This window comes from Apodemus sylvaticus, chromosome 2 (assembly GCF_947179515.1).
Source record: "Apodemus sylvaticus chromosome 2, mApoSyl1.1, whole genome shotgun sequence".
Lineage (NCBI taxonomy): Eukaryota > Metazoa > Chordata > Mammalia > Rodentia > Muridae > Apodemus > Apodemus sylvaticus.
In genome coordinates, this window is record NC_067473.1 from 58,765,719 (window position 1) to 58,786,112 (window position 20,394).

The 20,394-nt window shown below is 42.9% G+C and overlaps 1 protein-coding gene across 3 annotated transcripts in view; it reads left to right on the forward strand.

Annotated features, from left to right (window-relative positions):
- Positions 1-20,394, forward strand: part of Cald1 (caldesmon 1) — a 176,643-nt gene that overhangs the window by 56,099 nt on the left and 100,150 nt on the right. For all 3 annotated transcript variants that reach the window (XM_052173418.1, XM_052173421.1, XM_052173417.1), the window contains exon 2: positions 7,283-7,370. The gene's annotated coding sequence lies outside the window, so the exon portion shown is untranslated. The remainder of the gene's footprint in view (positions 1-7,282; positions 7,371-20,394) is intronic.

Below are 20,394 nucleotides of genomic sequence, written 5' to 3' on the forward strand. Positions count from 1 at the left end.
GCAGCTGAGCACTTGGAAGCGTTGTCTGCTGTCTAGCAAATCTATCTTTTCTACGCATTTATACAAATATGCTCATGTTCGTAATTCCATAGTGACACTAAAAACATGTTCCATTTAAAAAAAAAAAGGGAAAGAGATTCTAACACAGGCATAAAAACCCGTACTGAGGGGCTGGAGAATGGCCCAGTGGTCAAGGAGCGGTTGACCGCTCTTCCTGAGGATCTACACTTCCCAGTACCCTCATGGCCCCTCACAGCCACCTGTCACTCCAGTTCCAGGGCATCCAACACCCTCTCCTGACCTCCGCAGGCTGCTGCATGCAAGCAAGGCACACAAGTTCATCCAGACAGACACACTCACACATAATAAGACACATAACTAAAAGATTGTAATTGTAATTGTAAATTGTAAAACTATGATGAAATACAAGTTTAGAACAGGTAAACTTTATAATATAAATATGAAAGCATGACACTAAAAAGGCAGGTACAATTTTAAAAGCAAAAGGAATCTCTTGCTTACAGTCTTGACAGACACGCGGGCCTGCTGGAAACTGGTTTGGAGAGGTGTTGGTGATTGTGAGGAGGACAGACGGTAGACGGCGAGCAATGGCTGTGGAGCCTGGGACCTTTCAGAGAATTCCAGATAAGAAGTAGTCCTTGTATTTGAATTGTCTTGGTAGAGGCCAGTTGCAAAGATATTCAGTATTTTCCTTCTAAGGTATGGCAAACCAAAACATATATATGGAAAGGTCACCAAGTCACTGGTGAATAATCCAGTGTTGACTTTTAATTTAGAAATAAGGGACCAAATTGATCCCAGCCCTCCTTCTGTGGCATATTGATTCATCATGCCTTGAACTTTCTCTCATTGTTTATCCTTCTCTTTTACCTTGTTATTTTCATGCTGGTAAAATAGGTGACTGAGGACACAGACCTTCGTGGCTTGATCTATACTGAGCTCACAGACTCCCTCTATTTTTCCTCCTTGCAGGTTGTGGTTTCCTTTTGGCCTAGGCATGTGCAATACAAAGGACTTTGAAATGATATGTAACGAGCAGAAAATTACACAGCCCATAACTGGATAGCGTGATGAATTTTCACATAGCAGACATACGTGTGAGGTCAGCATCTATAGGAACAATGGCACCCAGGAGTTTCCTCCAGGATTCATGGTCATCATTAATTGCTACCTTATTCTCATGTCTGATTCCAGATGTTTGTTGCCTATATCTAGGTTTATATTGATGGACTATGGTAATTTTTGGTGTCTTGTCTAACCTATCATGTTTCCCAGATAGATTTCCTGAGTAGCTCTGAGACCATTCTTAGTGCCACATTGTTTCATTCTTTGCCTGACACAGTTTCTCTGCTTTAAAATTGATAGACACTAAGGTTACTTTCTCTGTGACTATGGTGAAGAGCAATTCTCTGAAGATTCAAACTCACAGTTATAAAGTAGCAATGCAAATAATGTTATGGTCTGGGGTCACCACAGCATGACGAAACTGTATTAAAGGGTTGCAACATTAGGAAGACTGAGAATTCCTGCTCTAAGGAGAAACCTCCCTCTCCCAGCAGCCAGCAATTGCTAGTAGCTCCTAGGCTAGGGGTAGGAGCTGACCACCTTCACTGCTCCATGCTGGTACAGGTCTTGTGCATGTGGCCACAACTATTGAGTTTGTATATGTAACTGTCCTGTTGTATCCTGTAATACAGATTTCCTATAACTGTCCACAGCTTCTGGCTCTTACAGTCTTTCCACCCTCCTCTTCCACAAAAGTCCCCAAGCTTTAGGAGGAGAAGGTGTGATATAGATGGTCATGTGATATAGCAGTGGAGATATATAGTATTTTTATGTCTTATTTACAGAATTCTTATGTGCCCACTAGAGATAAGTCTTGATAGCAACTCATCATGCACTTCTACCTTGCCTCCTCTCCATCAGTGAGCATCCCAAGGATCCCAAGATACTCCTCCTCTTCCTTCTTCTCCTCCTCCTCTTCCTCTCCTTTTTCCTCCTTCCCTTCCTCCTCCTCACCTCTCTCTTCCTCTTCTTCCTCCTCTCATTCCTTTTCATCTCCTTCCTCCTCCCCTCCTTCCTCCTCCCCTCCTTCCTCCTCCCCTCCTTCCTCCTCCCCTCCTTCCTCCTTCCCTCCTTCCTCCTCCCTTTCTTCCTCCTCCCCTCCTTCCTCCTCCCTTTCTTCCTCCTCTCCTCCTTCCTCCTCCCCTCCTTTCTCCTCCCCTCCTTCCTTCTCCCCTCCTTTCTCCTCCTCCTTTTCCTCTTCCTCCTTCCCCTCCTTTCTCCTTCCTTCCTTCTCATTCCTCTTTTTGTTGTTGCTGTTAATTTGTTCTCTCAAAGTATAATAGACATAAAGTAAAATGGAGTCCTTTTAGTTGAGTTCTGAACTTTCTGTAGTAGCTAATAACTACCACAAATAAGATATACAAGAGCCCCAAGATGAAACTCTCTGTAAACTCCAAGCTTTTGCTGTTCACCTCTGTGGGACAGCACAAGAGACATGTGCTCTTTGTTTTTCCATTGTGTTCTCTTTGGTTATGAGACAAGCTCTTGCTACATGGGCCAGGTTGACCTTGAGCTCAATACTGTAGCCCAAGCTGGCCTCAGCTCTCCAGTACTAAAATTACAGGTATGTGCTGCCTTGCCTTGTGTGGTTTTTCAGTCCTCTAATGTCATCTTGTTTGAGGACAGTGACTGTCTTGGTAGAAACCACTGAATTTGGGGGCGAGGGAATCTCTGCTGCCTACCTCCTCTCTAGAATGTGGATCCCTGAGTTTCCAGTTATCGCAGCAGCTTTCTGATGCCTTAGGGTAGATCTTATATTTTAGTCAAGTTTTTCAGTTGTCTCCAATCACAACCTTGGGCTGTCCCAAGCTGATCTACTCTAGGCAGGCACCTCAGTTGGTCTATACACATTCAACAAGCTCGTCAAAAGCCTGCTTCCTATCAGTTTTTGTAACTGGTCCTAGAATGAGCCTTGGAAACTAGGATAACTCCAGGTGTCCAGCCAGGGAGAGAGCTATGGAGTAAGACTATTATTACATTTCAACCCTATCATTTATTAACTTTTTATTAACAATGATTCTGAATCTGTTCCTTTACTTTAAGATGGTGAACACAGAACAAGATAACACATGCCAAGCTCCTTGGACTTAGCAGGCTCTCAGTAAGCTCTAGACACTACGATGTGATGTGTTATTATTTCAATATACTCACGTCTTAGAAATGTTAGGGATGGGATAGTACTGGGTGGTCCTGGAAGGAGAGTACACTGGCCTTTTTATTCACAACTGCAAGGTCTTCCACATGTGTTGAGGTTCATAACACAGCTCTTTCCCTTATTCCCTTAAAAGATCAAATAACTATATGTAAACCATATGAGTTGAAGATATCTTAAAAACTATACTCCGAGTGCTTTATATTGGGCTGAGGAACTGAGAGGCCAGGATTAGTTAAGTAATTTGTTCAAGATCCGTCTACTCATTAGTGTTTATTTAAATGTTCTAAAATTGTTCAATCCCTGCATTCTAACAGACTTCTAACTTCCATACTCAATTACAAATGTGAGGCAGAGACAAGTACTAATGTTTTATTTGCCACTGGCTCATTTTGATGAAACTCCACAGATCTATTTTTAAATATTTTATTTTAATATCCATCGCCACGGGTACTTGGTGCCCTGCCAACTGAGGCTGGAAGAGTTGCTTCCCATTCCTTTCCCACTTCAAGCATCACGTCCTGTAGCTTTCGCTGTTCTGCAGGTCATTAAATGAATGTTCTATCTTATCATCTAGTACAAAAGGTGGAATGGAACACATGTAAGACCACACAAAACACTCTTCAAGTTCCCAAGTGTGTAGAAGTGCCTCTCAACCTTATCTATAAAACAAAGTATTTGTTGGGTCCCTCTTATAGGCAGCCACCTATACCCTCATGTTTCCTAGCAAAGATAGCACTTCTGAAGACACCTTCTGAGTGACCTTCCCCGAATCCCATGGGGACCAAGCAATATGAAGGAGTTTCACAATCACAAGCATATAAATCCACACCAGGATTTAATATTGGAACATTGTTCTCAGACGTCTATGCAGGGGACTCCTTCCATGAGCTGCACCTTCAGTCTAGCCATCTACACTTTATTAAAGACCATCCTCCCCCATCTGTCTCAGTACATTTTCTGTTGCTGTGATAGAATGATGTAGGATGGGTAATTTGTAAAGAAAAGAAATTGATCTGGGTGTGGTGGCACACACTTCAATCCCAGCACTCAGGAGGCAGGAGCAGGTGGATCTCTAAATTTGAGGCCAGCCTGGTCTATATAATGACTTCTAAGTCAGCCGGGGCTGTGGAGAGAGACCATGTTTCAAAATACACACACACACACACTTGGTTTCTCACACCTTCTAGAGGCTGGGAAAATCAATACCAAGGTGATGGCTTCCAGATCCTTTATGTTGTATGATACCAAGAGTACTTGGATCTTTCTCTTCTTAGAAAGCCGCTAATCCCACCATGATGGCCCTACCATGATAACCTCATCTGTTCCTGATTATTAGTTCCCAAAGCTCCATTCCAAATGCCATCATCATGTAAATTTGGAGATTAAGTTTCCAATGTATGGACTTCGGGAGAACCGACATGTTCAAACTAGACTTCTGACCCTACTCCAGTAGCCTCTATAACGTCCTGTGGTTTAATTTATTTAATCAAAGTATGCATTGGCTTTAATTGACCAGCAGGTAAGCTCCATGAAAATAGACTCGCTGTCCATCATCACATACTTAATCCTGGAACAGAGTACTCACTCAATAAGTAAGCAAATTGTGGCTTCAGGCAAACCCACCAGGCTTCGTCAACCTCTGGTTTGAGTACTGGCTTCACTACTTGCTAACCGGGGACTCAACATGAGTCACAGGCTTGGTGGCCTTAACTTGCCACTTAAACACAGTGAATTTCTAAATCCTTATCCTACAAGGTTATTATAGTGACTAAATGAAACACAAGTGTGTGATGTGCTTAGCACAGGGCCCCCCCCCCTCTCTCTCTCTCTCACACACACACACACACACACACACACACACACACTTCTTAATAAATAATTATTACTGTTACTTCCATATAATTAGTACAAAGGATATTATGTAACAAGTATTATTTGATAGAAAAATAATATTGACATCCCGGATCCTAATTCAGCAGTGGAAGGTAGCATGTTAAATTAATTCTTTAGTTGGTGCTGGATAAAGTATCATCCACATTTACTAAGTTCCCTAATTTAACCTTTGCAATGGCTCCTTGTTACAGCAAGACATTACCCAAAACTCTTTCTTGGTATCCATTTGGAAATATCTAAGAATATTCTTAGTTAAAACAAAATTCAAGTGTGATTGTAGAGACTCCTCCCACGTATGAGTTTACACTTTTTTTAAACCAAGAAAAATGCTAATTGCTGTTTCTTGTCCTACCAGTCAGTTCACTTAACCACTTCTTTAGGACTCAAGAAAATCACTATTCCAAGAAAGCCTGAATCTGATGGTAAGGAGACAATCTTTCCTTTTCTTTCCTTACACCCTGGTTCTCCCATAGTGAAGGTTTTCATGTATAACCCGTTTCTCCCCATGCCTGGGTAGACGGTTAATTCAAAGGAGCAAATAAATAGAGCCCGGCTCTTTGCCACCAGCTTGCTACGGACTGGGGATGGACGACAGGCTCATTCGCCAGGTGTCTAGCTCTCTCCCTCCCTTCCTTTACCTCAGTCTTTTCCTTCCTTAAGTATGTCTGGTCTAGACTCAGCTTGGCCTGCAGAGAGCTTGGCAAGGGCTTCAGAGCAAGGTCAGCCAGAATTTCTGTGCTTGGCACTGCACGGTCGGCTCTGGCTAGGAGTGATAAGGTGAGGCATGGTTCCCACGGACAGGGATGGCCTTGAAACAGAGCAGAAACTCCACTCATTTCTCAGCTGCAGACCTGCACCCCAAGGGAAAGGCTTCTCTTTCTGTTCCTTTGTTGTTTGTTATTTGCTTTGTTTTTCTGTCTCACCACAGGACAGTGCGTGAGCGCATGTGCCTGCAACCACACACACACACACACACATACACACACACACACATGCACTAGGACAAAAGGATTTTCCACCTACATTCAGCATACTTCTTTCTCTAGTTTCCCTTTACTAACTTCCTTTTTCAAAAAGTAAAAATGCTGAGTATATTAGGAGCAGAGAAAAAGAAAGTAGGCAAATAAATGTCGGTCCTGTCAGAGTAAGTGTATGTTTATGTGTATGTAATAAATATCGATATTTAGGATAACTCTGGGTTGCTTCTGTAATAATAACATTTACTTTCTTTAAAATTAAAATGTATGATAATCCCCCCCCCCCCCGTGTGTGTGTGTGTGTGTGTGTGTGTGTTTGTGTGTGTGTATGTGTGTATGTGTGTGTGTTTGTGTGTGTATGTGTGTATGTGTGTATATGTGTGTGTTTGTGTGTGTATGTGTATATGTGTGTGTGTTTGTGTATATGTGTGTGTTGGTGTGTATGTGTGTATGTGTGTGTTTGTGTGTGTGTATGTGTGTATGTATGTGTATGTATGTGTTTGTGTGTGTATGTATGTATGTGTGTGTGTTTGTGTGTGTGTGTGTGTGTGTGTGTGTGTGGTATGAGGGAGAGAAAGAGAGACAGAGAGAGAGAGAGAGAGAGACTGACTTATTCTTCTGTACGTGGTCTACTTGTGGAAGTTGGTGGACAACTTTCCTGTCAATTCCCACCTTTCTGTCATCTTTGACCAGGGTTTCTTCAACAGGCAAGCTGGACAGGCAGCTTTTGACAGCACTGTCTCCAACTCCCATGCCCCTGGGCTTACAGACTTTGGAATACCTTTATGTGGGTCCTGGAGACCCGAACTCAGGTGGTCTAGCTTGTATATAGCAAGCACCCGTACCTGCCAAGCCATCTCCCCACTCTCAATAGCTATTTCTAAGCCAGGTCTGTGTTCTTCCTTCAGCGCTCAGCTAACGATGGACATTCTAGAGCTGGAGCTAGGGCTCAGTGGGTCGCACCACTTGCCACCAAGCCTGATGACACATGCTCAGTCCCCAGAACCTGCACAGTAGAAGGAGAGGACTCCAAGTTGTCCTCTGACCCTCACTCTACTCTGTGGCACACACTCAGAGAATAAATAATGAATACGTATACAAGAATGAATGTATACTCTACATTGACTATAGGTAATTATACTTAAGTATCCAATCTTCCATTTTATTCCAGATAATCAATAACAGAGCTCAAGATCATCAAATCCAACCCACGGGGGTGGACAGTCAAAGGTCAGAAGCAGACACCAGACTGCTTCCGGGTGAGTAGTTTGTTTCTTTGGGCTCTGCTTACAGTGCTTATATAACCTATCTGCTTTGTTTGCTATATTCTTGCATTTAAAGTTACATCATGGAAATCCAGCCTACTTGCTACTCATCTTTGTTTAGTGAGCACTCAGTGAATCTGTTAGACTTTATCAAGGTTTTAAGGAATATTTTCCTGGTTTGTAATCTGACTTTCTGTTATTTCTGTTTCTTACACATGTAATTTGTTTTTGTCTGTCTGTTTGTTCCTGATATAAGACCTGGCTATCCTGGAACTTACTTTATAGACCAGGCTAGTCTTTAACTCATAGAGATTCATCTGCCTCTACTCTCAAGAGCTGGGACTAAAGGTGTAAGCCACCATGTGTAACTTCATGTGTAATTTCTTAAGACACAGGAACTCTTCACTAACTATGACTAATACTGTAATCTTGAGGCAATAAAGAGGATGACTCTGCCACACAAAACCCCTAAGCTCTTCTTTAGGAAAAGGCTAGTGATTTCAGGGGTAATAGACCACCTGCCCTTTCAAACAAGTGGATCAGTCACTTTTCCGTTGTTGTGATATACTGGGGTCAAAAGCAGCTTGTAGATAAAAGTGTTTATTTTGGCTCACAGTTCTGGAGAGGTCAAAGTCTGTCCCGACAGGGAAACAGAGCAGCAGGCAGCAGGAGCAGGGGCAGAGGATCACAGTGCGAGGGTAACAGGAAGCAGGGAGGTGAGTTGGAAGGTGAGGGCAGTAGGTGACCCTTCAAAGACTGCCCAGCAACACCCTCCAGCAAGGCTCCACATCCTAAAAGTTCTATAACCTCCCGAACACCACCACCAGTCGGGGCCCAAGGATAGGGGGCATTTCTTACTTAAACCACCCCGAGTCTACCAGCAGAAGCACCTGGGGAGCACAAAAGGGCTTTTCTAAGATAGGGTGTGGAAAACAAAGCAAAGGGAGGGAGAGCGTCTTAATTGAAAGAAGGGTTTTTTGGTTTGGTTTGGATTTTGTTTGTTTGTTTGTTTGTTTGTTTTCAGTAATGTATTGCCATTCTCTGGTAATTACTGTCTCAGGATTATTTCAGTTGCAGCGTATTCCTCCTGCTTCCTTTTCTCTTCCTCATCTTCTTGGTTCTTTTTTAGCAGAACCTCTCTTGAGGTGAGAGTGTGCGTGCCTGTGTGTGTGTGTGTGTGTGTGCCTATGTGTATTTGGACTATGTAGCTATTAGCAGAAAAGTCTCTCTCTGTCTCTGTCTCTGTCTCTCTGTCTTTCTCTGTCTCTCTCTCTGTCTCTGTCTCTCTGTCTCTCTCTCTCTGTGCGTGTGTGTATGTGTGTGCATGCGTCTGTCAGTATGACTGTCGGTCTGCATCTGTGTGACTGTGTGTATTTGGACTGTGTGACTATTCACAGAGCAGGTGGTCAGAAGTCTACACACTCCTCTGTAGACCCCCACCTTTGCAGCTCCAGCCCTTCTAAGCTAACACCCACCCTTCTCTGCCTGTAGCCCTAAAGTAGCCAAGAAGGAGGTGCCCATTGTTGTGGAGATGCCCCCAAAATGCCACCCACACTTGGTTCTGGAACTTTATACAAATTTCTACTTCTATAAATTAAGAAAATTTGAAGGAAAGAGCTGTGCGGGGGAAATTGCAGTGAATGGCGGCCCGGGGCCAGCAGAGGCGCCTCCCAACTGTGTTTCATTAAGTTCAGGGACCTAACAGGCTTGAGGGGAAAGACCACTTTTCCTGTGAAAGGCGTGCTTTGAGCTGTAAGGACCCAGAAGCCGTTGCTCTCGGAGCAGCATGAATGGGAGACTTCATAACCACTGTGGGTCGATGTTAGGAAGCAGGCAAGGCTCCAGATGGAAAGAGAACTTTAGGGGTTGGTTTTCTTCCATTTTCCTTGGGCTCTGCAGAATGAGTTTTCCTAGACACCCTTAACAGAGTATGCTGTCTCTTACTGAGCTCAAATTTTCTCCAATATGATATATATATTTGTATATATGTATGTATATATGTGTGTATATGTATGTATGTGTGTGTGTATATATATATATATATATATATATATAGAGAGAGAGAGAGAGAGAGAGACAGAGAGAGAGAGACAGAGAGAGAGAGAGAGAGAGAGAGAGAGAGAGAAGGGTTTAAACTCATGATGTTTCCCTGTGAACTTCTGGGAGTGGTTATAAACTGAGGCTTGTGGGAGAAGGCCTGGAACACATCTCTATCAGAAGTCTCCCCTAAAGGAGGCTCCTTCCCGCTCCTTTTCATATGTCATGAGGCAAGTCCACAGTGAGCCTGGGTATAGCCATATTTGGCTAGAGGATGAGGAGACACAGGAACAGGGGTTCTCAGGGTCTTCCCACCTTGTGGTTGGTTAGCAGTGTAAGAAGAAATTCTAGCCCCTCATATGGAGACTTGTCAGCTGGGCTAAATGATGGGTTTCCCTGGCTGTGACATTACCTTCAGCCTTCCGAGGAAGCTCGTGAGAGCATACATCCCTGCCCAGCACAGCTTCTCACAGAAGAGGATGCCAAGGCTGATGGGTAGAGTGTGGCACACACAACAGGAAGGGAGGCAGATGGCAGTGGCAGGAGCCAGGTCGACAGTGAATATTCAGCCAAGAGAACGCTTACTGCTCATCTGAGCTGCTTATCTGAAACGTCTTGCACATCTCACCTAGCATTCCAAAATGGTACGCGCTGACTCCACAGACGTCTAAACTCTCCTCACTCGCCTGACTCGGAGCCACAACCCTCCAGTAAAATTTAAGTAGAACAAATATTCAACTTGGATGGGGGGCAGTGGGTTGAGACAGTTTCCTTCCTGCTATTCTGTACACCCCTAGTCCAACAATGCCAAATTAAATCTAGATTCTTTTTCAATGGAGTTTTCTGAGAGGAAAGGGCAGGCTCGCATTCCCTGAAACGGATATTTTAGACTAAAGTTATTACGGGGGTGGAGGGGTGGATTTCCCCTCCCTTTTCCTAATTCTAAACAAAACGTCCATCATTCATTCTAACACCAGCCTTTAAGAGCTGGAGACAAATGGAGTCTGAATATTCACGCCAGTGTGGTACAAATGAGCTGTGATCTCAGGATGTTGGCTGCCCCGCTGACAGGGGAAAAGAGTAGTTTAATATCTTTGGCTGAAAACACTTTCTTAAAGGATGGAGAAGGCCAACATTAATACCGAGTCCTGTTATTTAATAACTGAAAATGATAGATTGTAGATGGGGACATCCAAAGTCTAGAGGGAAGTGTGTCCCTCAACTCCAGAGAAGGCAAAATGGGAGTGAGTGCCAAAACACCAGGTATTAAGGAAGTAAACCTTATGAGAGCATTTTTCTTTAGAATCTTCAAAGACTCCCCATAAGTATTTATAACCATGATTTTTTAAAAAAAAAAAAAAACTTGATTTCATTGCAGATTTTCAACATTTACAAATGCAGGTGGTCTTTGATTTACAATGGCTGCATTTAGGGTTTCTTGACGTTACAATGGTACAAAAGCCATGTGCATTCATTAGAAACTGTGTTTCAAGTTTGGTGTTTGGATCTGTTCCCAGGCTGACTATATGGAGTCTGCTACTCTAGCCATGGTGGGTACCACAGCTGCAGTTGCCCGTCATGAGATTGAACAGCTGATGCACGAGATTACTTGACGCACTGATGCTTGCTCAGTCGTAGGCCAGGCGAAGTGAATACATTTTCAATTAACCACAGCTTTATCAGGAGAATGTCAATCAAGGAGAATTTGTCTAAAACCATTTGTCTCAAAGCAAGATTCTGGGAACCTTTTAAACGGCCTTTCCCAAATAAGTGACTAGTAGTTTACAAATTAAAGATATAATTACAAAAGGGTGGCAAGGAAGGCCGTGGCTGCTATTAGCCACTCCCTCAAACGTTCATCTGACTTGCTGCATCATTCATATGACAGACACACGTTGAATAGGATCACCCCCATCCCAAGCGCTATATTAATTCTGGGCTAGCAATTGTAGCATCCTTTGCCTATGAAATGAACCTTTGAAAAAACAAAACAAAACAAAACAACTCAGTGCAACGGAGAACTTGGTGAATCCAATAATGTACTCACTGATGTAAATTGAGGTGTCTGGTAATCTTTATGCAGTTTTTTTTAACCTCATTTTGTTGAGGGGTCACCATGCTTTAATTCTTTTTACCCCCTCATTTTGGCAAGGGGTCACAGTGCTTTAAATTTCTTCACCAGTCCCCAACCCATCCACCTATAATCCTTCATTATGTGACTATAGGTACAACATTACAAAACACCATCTATGTTTGTCATTCTTCTGAAATCATTTTTAAGTGACATCTAATTGTTCCTACATTACTTCTTTTCATAATTCTGGGATTTTTTTTAGGGAATTTAATGAGAAAAAAGAGAAACATAGCGATAGTTTCAAACAAATTGAAGTAAAAAGCAAAATGAGGTTATCATGGCATTTGAATTGAATGTTCCAAAAAAAAATTTCAGAGACGAGAAGCCAAAAGCAGACTCTCATGAAGACAGCAAAGCCGAAGCCATAGGACCTCTCATTGCGATAGGGGCCTGCCTGACTTCATGTCTAATCCCTTTCATTTAATATCATTTCTTGTTTCTCAAATGAGGCCTCCAAAATACCTGGCAGACCCAAGATCTCCCCAGGAATGGACGCAGATGATCTCTGGTGATTGAGAGTCATGGCAAAAGCTAATTGAGCGAGCAAAGGAAAGCTGTGGCCCAAGTGTGAGCGTTTTATTTTTTTAAGATTTTAGAATGAACTCAGCTTATTTTCCCAAGCGTCCCCCACTTAGGTGAAATAATAAATCGGTTTGCCAATGCACAAATGAACACAAACAAGAGATTCATTTTTGCTTCATTAATAAACATCAAGTGTGAAGTTTGCCCTAACAAGAAGTGAGCCAAACCCTTTAAGAGGAAACAGCTCCCGGTGGGAACTCTGTAGGTGCGTATAAATCCTTTCAGACTGTCCCATGGTCACTTCACCGTTGACGTCCTGGCTCCTGGCTCCCGGCTCCCTTGTCTAGTGCATTTACAGGTCTTGTGTAGCCGAGTATTATGGTTGAAACCACACTGTGTGACTGACTGGGCTACCTGATTATTAATCCCGAATCTATTGTTCACTAGCTCTATGAACTTGCTTAAATAACACACTTTCTCTGGGTTTTGATATTTCTGTGTGAGAAATGAGAACAATAAAGATTGTTAGGAAGATTTAACATTGTTATTTGTAAACTTCATCTATTGGCTAAATCGACATTTTGGTCTAACTTAAGCTTGGGTGGGGTCATCATCATGAGTCCACTCTCTTGGCTTCTTGCTGAAGTGGACCTGGGGTTCAAACAGGGAGTCAGTAGTGGAATTCTGCATACGTAAGGGACCCCAAACCAGCAGCAACTGGAAGTACAGGATGCCCTGAAAATATGCTTCCCTGCATAGTGTGGTTTTGGTGATTTGCTTGTTTGTTTGTTTTTAATTTTGAATTTGAATGTTCGTGGGGATACATGTGTTTTCAATTCCTCTAGGCCAGTAATTCCAAAATAGTTGCCTCTTTAAAAGCATTTGGTTTGCCATACCTAGTCTAAATGAATGATCACATAATATGCAACTACTCCTAGGGTGAGCAGCAGTTTTCTGGATCACTGGAGTAAGGAGGTAAGCTGAATGAGAAGTAAACCATGAGGGAGTTTTTTTCTGGTGCTGTAACTACAGGATTCTGATGAGGCCATCTGCCCCATCTCTGTTCTAGAAGCTACATAAGGTAGATAGGAGCTAGACTCGTGGGGTGCATGCTTGCTTGGAAGCAAAGAAGTGCATTGTCATGCTTTTTCAATAAATCTACTTCAGCAAATGTTTCCCTGCATCTTTAGTCGCATAGAGAATTCTCAAGACTGAAAGCACTAACACTGAACTGCTTCACACACAGTCAAGGCTAAGAGAAATTAGGAAACACCTGAATAGGCAAGCTATATAGTACTGAATATTAAGAGCGGCATTGGCAACTGTAGTGAAGCAGTCGAGGAGTGGGCTGGGCACTCGTGCTTGTAATGCTAGCACGCGGGAGCCAGAGCGAGCCTGGCCTATACAGTGACTTCCATGCCAGCAAGGATGTAAAGTAAGGAGAGGGGAGGGGTGTCCTGTGCTAAGGATAAGAGCTGAGACATGGCTCAGTGGTTAAGAACACTGACTGCTCTTCCAGAGGATCTGGGTTCAATTCCCAGTACCCACATGGCAATTCACGACTGTCTGACATTCCAGTGTCTGACACTTTCACACAAAATGCACATAGGTAAAACACCAATGCACATAACATAAAAATAGATAAATTATTCATAAAAGAGTCTGGGAAGAAGGTATGAAGAAAGGGGGGGGGGGGAGAAAGAGACAGAGAGACAGAGATGGAGAGTCAGAGACAGAGAGTCAGAGACTGAGACAGAGACAGAGAATCAGAGACAGAGAGTCAGAGACAGAGACAGAGACAGGAGAGTGACTGACCTCAGGGTACAGGAGAGCAAAAGCAGGGCCCAGAAATTAAAATGAGAATAAATTGTTCCAAGACTCATGAGTTTGGCCTGATCGAGAACTGTGTTTGTCCGTGAGGGTGGATGACGAGGAGCGGCCACGTGAAGGACACTGTCTACAGAGGATGGTGGCCCACTCAAGGGAGCCACCTCCTTTCTCAGCAACCCCTTGGACACCTTAACCTTCCCAGTCACTGCCCCTCCCAGTGACAGGAACTCTGCAGACCAGGAGCCTTAGGTACCCAGCAGCTTCCAGATCCTCCCAGCATCCCTGAATGGAGACAGTGGTGAGCTTCAAGTTGTCCCTGGTTCCAATTTTAAGACATGTTTGGATCACTCCTCTTGCTACCAAAGAAGGGCCAAGTGAGTTGAAGTGAGACAGTTTCTTCTTGATAGGGTCAGTTCCTCCTCCTCTTCGTCCTCCTCCTCTTCCTCCTCCTCCTCATGCTCCTTCTCCTTCCCCTCCTCTCCTCCTTCTTCTTCCCCTCCTCTCCTCCTTCTCCTTCCCCTCTTCATCCTCCTTCTTTGCTATGTAACATCTGTTTTTGAAATTTGACAGAGACCCTGACTTAAATCCATTTCACTAAAAAAAAAAAAAAAAAAAAAAACCAGCAAGAGAACATCTTGTTTTCATGATGTCCAGGGCCTGTGTGTCAACAAAATAAAAGGTCAGTTTGTAGTATTCAAAGTGTGAAAGCGGCTTGTGAGACAGTCTGCCACAGGGATGCATTCATTACAGGCTGTTCTTTTGTTGGAAGCAGGAAGCAAGGTCTGAGAGCACAGTGGAGCAGCTATGTCTAAATTATCAAATCTCTTCTCGATGGTGGATGAGAACCCTGCCTTGAACTGTCAGAAAGCCGTCGAGTTGGGTAGAGTAGAGAGATGGCCTCTCTTTCCTGTCTCTTGCCCTGATTGACATCTTAAATGGATTTCCGCTGTCTGTATAAATTCTAGCAGACAGCATCCTGTGGGCCATTATTTTTGTATTCTATAGGATCTGAAGTAGGACAGGAGATGAGATACATAATTATCCCTCACAGGTGACTCCCCACTGCCCACTTTTTTAGAAGGGAGAAATAGAAAGAATTTGTGTTTATCTGCACTTAGAGAACTATGCCTGGCAGGTAGCAGGTGTCAATTTATGTTGGATAGATGAGTATGCACTCTAACATTTACACTCCCATTATGAGTGCCTTCCCGTGTATGAATGGCTATCACCTGTATTTAAAAAGCAGTTAGCATTCTTGTGGATTGCTCTCATGGACAGTTTGTTATTTACTTAATTCAGTTTTTATTTTCATTATTGCCTATTATGGCCACCATTGGCTGTAAGTATGGTGGGGGAAAGGCAGGGTGGCTATTTATTTCTTACATCCACACCATAGTTTGTTTTGTATTGCTGTAATAAAGCACCATGGTCAAAAAGCAGTTTGGGAGGAAAGGGGTTATTTGGCGTATACATCCCAAGCCATAGTCCACCATTAAAGGAGGTCTGGGCCGAAACTCAAGACCTGGAGACAGGAAGGACAGCAAAAACTGTAGAGAACTGCTCACCAGCTTGCTCTCAGCTTCATTTTCAGCTCTCTCCAAGGACCTGAGCTGGCACTGCCCACAGTGGGCTGGGCCCTCTCGCATCAATAATTAGTTGAGACATTGCCCCAAAGATTTGGCTAAGTCTAATTAGATGGAGGCATTTTCTAAACTGAGATTCCCTCGTCCCAAATGGCTCTAGCTTGTGTCAAATTAACACAAAACTAACCATGCACCACACAAAGTATCTGGTACAGGGCTGACACTTTATATATATTTATTGACTGTTATTTTTTTTTCCTGACATTTTCCCCTTCATGACAATGAGAGACTCTTAGCCACTCTTGATTATAACTTGGTTCAAATACAGTGGGGAAGACAGTGGAATTTATAATTTAACTGAAAATACAAGGACTTTTTGCACAATGACACATTCATCTAACCATACATTCTTTTTAACAAATACCTACTGAAAATTATGGTAGGACCAGTTAGTCAAACCTATCTTTATTTTCTCAACTTAAACCTGTCAGGTTGTTCCTGCCATTTAGGCTAGAACTAATGTTATAGCATAGCAGTAGTTTCAGACTGAATAAAAAACATTATGTATTATATTTGTGTTTTGCTTGTATGTATGTATGTATGTATGTGTACCATGTGTGTACCTGAGGAAGTCAGAAGAGGTCACTGGATTCCCTGAGACTAGTATTATGAGCTTTTGTTAGCCACCATGTGGGCTATGGGACTAAACAAGGGTCCTCTGCAAAAGCAGCCAGTGCTCTTAACTGCTGAGCCATCTCTTCAACCCCAGTTTTAGATTTTTTTTAAATCTCTCAATCAACTCATTATTAGAATGGGATTGGATCTATGAAACTTTATCTTTATTATCAAGGATTCCTGGCCTAATAGACTACCTGCTAAAGGCAGTTAGTAAGATGCATTGGCACCTGATGAGCACACGGCCTAATGTCCACATCCACTTGTCCAGTGGTGACCCTGCACCTTGAGTGGGAGCGGAGTGGGCTCATTCCCTCCATTTCATTTTTTTGATGCTTATGTAGACAGAGTTGACGTTGGAATGATCTATGAGTTCTGATAGTTCCCAAGAGAAATGCTGGTTTGTTTATAAGAGGTAAAATTCCACAATAGTTTTATTATTGTTGTTATTTGTCTATTTGAAAACATTCCCAAAGAAACAAATGTGGATTCAGGAAAAATATTGGGGGGAAGAAAGAAAAATAATACTCTGAATTCTGACCAGTTCTATTTTAATAGGTCAAGCTGACTGCCAGCTGGCCACAGGCTGACTACTTGTAATCTATACTTTTGGTAGGCCACATGTAGTTCTTGGAACTGTTTATATTAAGCTGCTGAAATTTAATTATTTTAAAATTGGCAGGACTCTCTTTGATTACTTAATTTGAAATTGCTTAGTCATCTTTCTACAGAGTGTGGACAGCTTTTGTTTAAGTGTGAATAATTGAAAAATGCAAATGGGATCCCCAAAAGATTTTAAGTCAGGTAGAAAAATAAGAAATGATCTATTTCAAAAAAATTTTTCTTCAAGATCCTTAGCAAGTGGTGGCCACATGTTTTAATTTGACAAACGAGGTACCCATCAAATAAAAATCCTTCATTACAAGTCCTTTCTCCTCTTTCCTTTGTGGATTTCATCAGAAGCCAAACCTGTTGCCTGTGGCTGATCCTACATTTTGCAAACCATGGGCTTTCCACTAAGAAAATAGAGGAAAAAAATCCAGAATCAGTCATAAGCAAAACTTTCTTGTTCTCAAACAGATCAGGATGTTAGTACAAACTGGGTGTCACAGAGAACACTCCTTGGACTCTTTGGGATTGAAGGTGAATCTTGTTTTCCTGGAAACTCCTGACCTTTCAAATGCAGAGCAACTTTATAGCCTAAGAGGAAACCAGCAGGCTCAACAGCATTCCTGCCAGAATTTTAAAGCTAGATGGCCCCCAAGGTCTCCATCTTATCCCTGGGTACACCTATGTCAGCCCCACACTCTTCTGACCTAGGCTGGGGTTCCTAAGAAAGATGGGGAAGAAAGATAGAAGTTCTGTGGCCACTGGCTAGTGAACCCTGGCCCAGGGAGGGAAGGCAAACATTCAGAACCTTCTGTTTCTAATTACTGAGCATGGTTAGAGAGCAAAATCAGACTGCTCTTTTTCTTCTTCCAGACTGATGGAAGCATTTGAATGAGCTCAGTGTTTTCAAATGATGATGGAGGGGTAGCATCTCCAAAGGCCATGGACATTCAAGGCTTTTCCGTCTCATCTTTCCTTACAGATGTCTTCTTTTTCTTTGATATCCCCTCTCCTCCAACACAGATGTCTGTCTACATTCTCCCTCCCAAAACTAGGATGCCCTTCTATCTAACACAAGATTGTTCTTCTACGGAGGAAAAAACATATAAGTGTAATCCAAATATAAAACAGAGTTCCATTCAACCACCACCACCAACCCCACGGTCACGAAGAGTTACACTAAAGGCGTGGCCTTCCGATAAAGCCTTCACTAAGTTTGTCTGTGTACCAGTTACCACCAAGGAATAAGCGATGCTCTGTAGTGCACCACAGCCTAACAAACATCAATTATTTTCCTTTTACTCAGATGCTGAGTAAAAGAAAAATAATTAAGAACTTCAAAAGGTAGCAAAAGCTACCACCTGAAGAAAGCCGCCATCATTCAGAGAAGACTGAAACGTGCCTAAGTGACCTGTACACTACACACAAAGTGCTGGGCAGGACTACGTCAGTGGATCAATTCTGGACTCAAGTCAATGAGTGTGTTGTCTTAAGCAAGCCCCCAGTGTGAGCCATTTCTCTTGTAACGAAAAGTCTAGCTGTTCCCCACTAATGGAGTAGTTAGACCTGCTGTCTGGAAGGCTCCTGTGCAAAGAAGAAAGCTCTTCCCCATTCACTTCATCTGTCAGTTTGTACGCTTGACTGATGTGACTGTGGTGTCCAAAAGACATAATGGGTCTTGTGGTTTTGGCGCTTTCCATTGTAGATTATAAATTCCTCGAAGACAGTTGCTATTGGCTTCATAATCACAGAGATGCATTTGATCATCCAGACTGAATGAAAATAAAAAGAAATAAAAAGGAAAGGAAAGGAAAGGTATGCCCCTAGGTAGGGTGGAAGAGAACATTTACTGTAGCTAAAAGGGAGAGCACAGCAGAAATATTTGGGAGAGTCCAGAGTGGTCATGGCCCTGAGCCATGTGAGGAGAAAGAGTGGAAAGGGAGAGAGGAGAAAGGGAAATCAGGTCAGCCTCCAGGAGGCCAAAGGTACAAAATGTCTGGAGTATATAGGGAAGAGCATCTTGGAGAGGGACAGCCTAGCCCCTGAGCTACAGAGGTCAGGGTAGAAGACATAGCCTACAAGCCATACCCTGTAACAGGTAGGGATGAAGGATGCTAGGAGAGCCTGAAGCCCTGTCTGCTTTGATATCTGAAATTGCCCCTGTGTCTCAGGTTTAAATTTAACAAGCAGAAGTTGAAACACACACTGAGGAGTAATTAATGTGTGATAGGGCACTACCGGTTCTTCGCAGAAAACACTGCCCTAAAGAAGACACCTTTGGGATACACCTTGGACTTGTTTCTGGTAACATAAATGGGTCTGCACCCCCACCATCTCCATTCTCCCAACCTGGCCCTGAATCTAGTAGTTGGCCACCAAACTGGTAGTGTTATGGCATAAACCAAGCAGATCGAGCAGGCACTAGTAAGCCAGCAAGGAAAATTATCATATGTAACATATATGGGGGGGGGGCTCAGAACCTTCTGATCTTTATTTCCAGATGAAGCAATCTGGGACCCCGTCACTCAGTGTGAAGAGTGATCTTTATTCAGGTGACACACTGGCCTCTTTGGAATCATTTCACTGCCTTAGTAGCAGTACCTTGTCAAGCAACGCTGACCCACCCAAAGCCGGACTGCAGGACTATAGAGGGCACCAATGGGAAAACCTAGGGAATACTTCTGCTTCTAGATGAGGATCTCTAGGCACACCTCACAGTTTATTAATGCTCCTGTGTGTGTGCATATGTGTTACATGTGTGCATGAGTGGGTCCATGTGCTCTTGTGGAGGCAAGAGACAGCCTCAGATGTCATTTTTCTGGATGCTTTTACCTTGGTGGTTTTGAGGCAGAGGCTCTCATTGGAGTCTAGTTTCACTGCTCAGGCTAAGTTGACTGGCAGGAAGCCTCAGTGTCTCACTCTGTAGCTTTGACCATCCTGGAACTTACCACATAGACCAGGTTGACCTCAAACTCACCAGAGATCTGCCTTCCTCTCTGCCTGACAAGCCTTGCGATTTAAAAATGTGGGTCACTACACCTGGCTCCGTTATCTGAAGATTTCTGCAGCCTCTAAACAGATGTGATTTGTGAGCACTTGAGGTTAGTGATGCTAACAAACTTGATTTTTAATTTCAATGTATTTTGATTTATTTAAATTTAAATGAGCAGACTGGACAACACAGACTTATACAGTTAAAAATCTTTTTGACTTTAACACAAATGGCCATATCATCTCTTCTAATTTTGTCATTGTTAGAACAAAATACCCAGCAAACACAACTTATGAAAACTTATGAAAGGAAGGGTTTTTTTGTTTTTTGTTTTTTTGTTTTTTTGTTTTTTTTGTTTTTTGACTCAGTTTAATGAGGTATGTCACCAGTCATGACAGGAAAGTCATAGTGGCAGAAAAAGCAGGTGGGTGATTGCACTATTGTCTGCAGTCAGGAAGCAGAAAGTGGGCCACAGAGCTGCCAATCAAATCTCAGGACCCACCCCCAGTGAGTATGTCCTCTCTCAAGGCTCCGCTCTCTTAAGGTTCGACTGCTTTCCAAAATAGCCCTAGCAGTTGGGAGAAGTGCTCAGAATGCCCAGCCTAGGGAGGACATTTCACATGCAAACCACAGCCT